This window comes from Clytia hemisphaerica, unplaced genomic scaffold (assembly GCF_902728285.1).
Source record: "Clytia hemisphaerica strain Z4C2 unplaced genomic scaffold, Clytia hemisphaerica genome assembly, whole genome shotgun sequence".
In the NCBI taxonomy this organism is placed as follows: domain Eukaryota; kingdom Metazoa; phylum Cnidaria; class Hydrozoa; order Leptothecata; family Clytiidae; genus Clytia; species Clytia hemisphaerica.
In genome coordinates, this window is record NW_027103621.1 from 689,738 (window position 1) to 695,792 (window position 6,055).

The window sequence follows — 6,055 nt, forward strand, 5'->3', positions numbered from 1 at the left end:
TCAAAAGTAGACTCTAGTCTTAGTTGTAACATGACGTTATAAAATGCTAGAACTGCTAGGGTTAATTTTGATAATTCTTTGCCAACTCGTTATTCTCCATTTAGATAGAGCTTACTTAATTTCGGAGGGAATTTAATTTGGTGGTTACAGAATCCCAAATCAACGGAAAAAATGCAAAAATTTTTTCACATAAACATTGCTATAATTTGGTTTGAATTCGATTTGGTGGATGACAGAGAAAAAATGGAAACTTGTGTTGTTTTCATTTTGCTTCGAGACCTGATGGGTGTAGTTTTTCATCTGGCCCCTATAATATGATCAATGTTTCTTCTTTCTCTCCATAACTCGACCACGCCCCATTCAGCTCACAAACCTCTCTAGACGATTTTCCATAATTTAAAATTTTTGCCCATGTTTTTCAATAATATCCAAAATTTTAAACTTTTTGAGTTTTAAGCCTTAAGATATTGTTATTATTTTCACTATTTTGTGAGTATTTTTGTCCATTTTCCTAAGAAATCGGGTATTTTTAGAGTCGGCAATTATAGCCTTATTCTTATTGATAAAACGTGCGATAAGAAAAAATTCGCGTTCCTTGCGAGTGATCAAATTTTGGAGAGAAGGGCTTAGCTGATAGAGAAATCTCCACATTACAAAACCTGAGTGGTGTTATCAAATAGTATATGAACATATATCAAAATTTATAAACCCTTGCAATGGAGAAAAAAAGATTAAGATGGCTTAAACCTCAGTGTGTCTTTAAGAGCTTTGCGTTTAGGTTTGTTATTAACATGTATATAAAAGCTTAACATGAATTTTAATAAACATTTTTCCAATTTTAGAGCCCTTAAATGAAAAGAAGGAAGGGAGAGAGATTTCAGATTTCACGTTTGATGATGGGCTTTTGATGAAGTTTCAGCGTGGTTGGTTGTATTGAGAGGGGTTTTAAGGGATAACGTATTTGTGTTTCTATTGTTTTTTTTTTTACTCGGCAACATCTTATCGAAATGGCAATGTTACTTCCCCCTCTACACCCCCTTCTCACAGACTCGGTAGGATTTTTTCAGCCGGTAGGGGTAAAAATAACGGACTGAAACTCGATGGAGATTGATATTCCCATATTTTCTATGACCGGGGAAATCAGAAAATTCAGGGGGGGTTAGAAAAATAGCATGAAATTTTATGGCGAGGATTGGTTTATTTTATTATTTTCATTGGGGACAAAAATTGGAGAATAATTTTCCACCGGGGACGATATTTTGGCCAAATTTTCCAGTGAGAAGGGGTCCCAGTGGGTCTGTGAGAAGGGGGTGTCCCTCTTAAAAATGTTTCAAAGCCCTATCTACTTTCGAACCAATCACATGAAGTTGCGTCCCACGGAAGATGCTACGGATTCTAAGAGTTGGATTTCTACTACAACTGCTAGCACCGGGTATTATTTTCCGAAAGAGGAAGGTTAGTGTTGTCTGGAAATGAAATAACTTAACGATTTGCTCAGTTTCTATGACCGTCATCTTCCTTAAATTTTCCACCGAAGTTTTTGCCGAATCACGGAAAAATAGGAAAAAAGAAACCAAGAGGGGGCTCCCGGTGATTAACTTCTGAACTAACCGATGAATATTTTTATTTGCCCTCCTTTTCATGAGGGATCAGTAATTTATCTCCCACGAGAGCTTCCGGAGTGCTCAAAGCCAACTTTCCCGATCGGAAATATGCTACCTTTCTGATTTGAAAACTCTAGTAATTTCTTCGTAATTTCGTTTCTATCTTCTCTTTTGGGAAATATTTCCCTTTATGACAATGCTTGCTATTTCGATGTAGTGTTGCCGACTGTCCCTATTAAGATTCTGATGTAAGAGGTAAGTTGCTGATATCTGAGAGTTGGTGCCTCATTCGATCTCCTAGATCTATCACAAGTAAAAAAGGGTAAAGACTCAATAAACTCTTGTCTGTACACAGACCCGATATCTACGGCTAATTTCAAAATTCATTGCCGAAGCAATAAACGTGAGATTCCGATAAAATCGATCAAATTATTTAACTTGAGATAAAAAAAAATCCGTACCTAATTTTTTAGTGAGGCTCAAAGTAAAGAAGTATATTGAAAACAGTAGGATTCTCTGCTTGAGATTAGGAAGCCCTCGAGAAGAATCATTGACAGTACTTAGTCATTGGTAATTGATACAGGGGTGATTCGAAGCGAACCGATCACATGATTAAAAATTTTCTTCAATGGAAGTTCTTCAAGATTTTTGTTTATAAATAATAGGAAGAAGAACATAGTAGGCCTAATTTTGTTTTTGCTTCACTTAATATCAACATTTCTTTCTGGGAAGGAAAAACTGAAAGCTAACAGTCACGAAAAGTCACGGAACTCTGAAAGATGTTTTTCTTTTATAGTACTCCACTATGACTATTATACAGGGTGTCCCTAATAAAAGTATCGAGTTTGAACATGCGATTGAGTAGAAAGTTTTAAGTGTGTATTCACAAAATTGCATTTTAAGCTCTCCCTCTTTTTTCTTTGTCAGTTATACGTTGTAACTACCTTTTGTAATGAGCCTATGTGATGGAGAACGTTATTATATTTTAGCGATAACACACACAAACTTTTCTACTCAATCGCATGTTCAAACTCGATACTTTTATTAGGGACACCCTGTATTTCAAGTTATAATCTTGCATAGGTGTAGCGAGATACCCTGCAAAATTTATGGATGAGAGCGGTTTTTACGACACTGTAAGTATTGTCTTTGTTTTATCAAAAGATAATGAATATGTCAAAACGTCTGCACACTCCCTCATAAATTTTGCAGGTTATCTCGCTACGCCTATGAATTCTTGCACTACTTTTTGATTTTACTGATGGACCTAATGGAAACCTTACGTGAGCGCTATCAGAATTATGTAGGAAAGTAAGGGTCTGCGTTCGAGTTTGAAATCTGTGGTTAAATGTAGTATGAATAATATTTTAAATGTATATAATCCAAAGATAAACTTTGTAGGCCTTTCTATTGCTTTGTTAATCCGAAACTTAAATAGTTACTAATAATCTTATTCCAGGAAAATACAATCGTCGACTACACCCTTTAGGACAGAATACTGCGTTGGGAATAACAAGAGAAATTTTTTTAGTGTTATGGTGTGATCAGGGAATATATTTGGCGTCTGATTTAAATTTTATTTTGACACCCCCTTCTCACAGACCCGGTGGAATTTTTCAGCCAGCAAAAATAACGGACAAAAACTCAATGAAGATTGATATTCCCATGCCTTTTTATGAAAAGGTATTTGAATTCCATTGTTCTCGAGCCGGAAAATTCAGAAAAATAACACAATATTTTGCAGTGATGATTCTTTTATTTGATTATTTTCAAATTGAAATTGAAGTATAATTTTCTACTGGGGGTGAAATTTTGGCAAATTTTTCCAGTGGGAAGGGGTCCCAGTGGGTCTGTGAGAAGGGAGTGTTTCTTCTGCTTTGGATACATATACATAGTGTGGATAGAACCTAATCATTCATTCTACATAGCCCTACAGAGAAAATGAAATGAAAAATAACAAAACAATCCCTCACAAATCGAAAGCTAGAGATAAAAAGTCATGGCTCCAGGGGTCCCCTTTAAAATTAGTTTCAAAGAAGTTTTTTAACTTTCTACATTATTTTATCTTTCTTTGGTAGGTTTGGTTTCAATGTGAAGAATAAACGTGTAGGAAAAACATGAAAATTTTGAAAAAGTTACTTTCGAACATTATCATAACTATTGTTATGTAAGCCTATCTATGTTGTGTAAGTTAATTGGGTTTATGGTCTTTTTGGGGAGCTTGAACTTTTCAATATCGGTTCATGTTTTAGATCTTTTTTCTCTGAATTGATGGCTTTCTCGAAAAAAAAGGTAAAAAGTAGCTATATAGAAGTGTTAAAGTTTGTATCGGGTCATGTGAATTTTGGGTATCACTCGCCTCTAGCGGGATATGAGCCTTCCGAATGCATTCGGGATGGATCTTACTCCCAAAGGAGTAGAATCATGGCGCTCACAGACACTGCGACTTGACAGGCGTGAGCTGCCAAGCCATGGCGTATACCATGACACTCGAACGACACTGGGGGAGCGATGCTCGCGCGAGGCGGAACCTTTTGAGTGCCACGGAAATTCATAATGTAAGTCTAACCTATCCACACTTTTTTATTAGAGTAATATTACTCAGTTCCCCTCACATGGCATGGGTTGACCCGGGCGAAGGTATATTCACTTGCCAAGTGAATCGTTAGTGACATGGTGGGTATCAAACTCGGGCCTTCCAGGTGGGAGTCAAGGATGATAACTATTTTTACCTTCTGACACATGGATAAGGGTCAATTGAAAGGACCTCCTAACGAAAATCGAACGATTTGCTTCCATAATGGTGCATTTTGCGTAGCCTAGTCAACTTGAAAAATCTCTATAGTTTTGAGAAGTGAGATTTCTAGAAGTTTGAATGATTCACTTTCTTACCCTCTTAGACGAATACACTTTTTTTCATAAGAACAAACTATATAAGAACATAAGTCTTCGATAGCCAAAATGTTAAGAACAAGTTAAAAATATCTTAAGGCTTTATGGACTCAAAAACATCATATCTCTTAGAAAAATGGTCAAAAATACCCACAGAGTTGTCAAAATAAGAACATGTTAAGAACATTTTTAGGCTTAAAACTGAAAAAGTTTGGGTGATCTTATAAAAAAAACGTGTAGTGGGAAATCAGTTGAAATCATCAATTTATCGAGAGAGGATAAATCGTTGTTAAAGTAACTGTTTCGTTGTTGTAATCTTGAGAGCTTTTTGGTTGATTATTAAAGATTATTAAAATTCCTTAATATCCAGTTATCAACTTAACATCTTTTAGTATAGTGGCTTATAAAGTTACAATGCTCTTTTTATAAGCATAATATTAGAACTATTTTATTGCAAATTCAATTTCCCTAAATCATTATGCTCAGTGCGTATAATTTTTATTCGTGGTAGCCTGTACCAAACTTGCTTGTACCAGCCCAAATATCTACAGAAATGAGACATACTCTGGTACAGAGTAGGGGAAAAGTTTTCTTCACGGAAAAGAAATAAAGCGAAGAGAACGACCAACGGAAAGATTTTTCATAAAATGAAAACTGCCTGTATCGATCGCGACTAAAACTTAAAAAGTCAAAACCTTGGCTTTACTTTGGGCGTTTCCTTCCAAAGAGCTTGCATTAAATTGTCTTACATATTATACTTATTTTCGCAGGGCAATAAATATTGTATCGATTTAAAGTTATCTGAAGCTAAAAGAAGGGATCATTACAGGCGTTCCGGAGACTTGTCTTTGAAAGTAAATGATCGCTGACTTGCTAGACTGGAGTCGTTTATAATCTGTGTATTACAGTAATAGGGGTGTTGTAAGATAATAGGAAAATTATTTTGGGATAATATCAGTTTGCTTAAACTAAATTTTGTCCCTCCCATTATATTTTTCTTATTTTCTATTATGTTAGGAGATGCTATCGTCCGTTTAGGTCAGTAAAGCGGGAAAGAGTTAGGGCGTCAGGGCGGTTTACGGAAAAAAGTGGCGGTAAAGTTTTGGACATACTACTTATGTCGTATACACTGTAAACATCTCCGCCACTGCTTACTACACCCGAATTTATCACGCCTTTCCTAAACTATTCCCTTTTTTGGTGATCTTGTGTAGACTATAGGATCGTCTACTATTATGTCTGAATTAGTATTGAATCAGTAACATTCTTACAAAAAAAGTGTTTGGAAAATGATGATCCTCTATTCCTAACAAATAAAACAGTTTGTGAGTGAGAAAGTGAAATCGCGTTGGCCAGTCAGTCTATTTAAACAGAGTGAGTATATATTAGTTAGTGAAGCTGGTTAAGAGATGCTTATTATCTGATACGACTAGTTGCTACGAATTCTCACGGTTTCGAAAACGATTTTTGTTACTTTTATTTGAAGAAAATTTTTTTTTAACTCTCTCAAAAGGTCTGCTTAAGTCCTAAAGTTGGGCACTTAACTTGTAGGCGCAGAA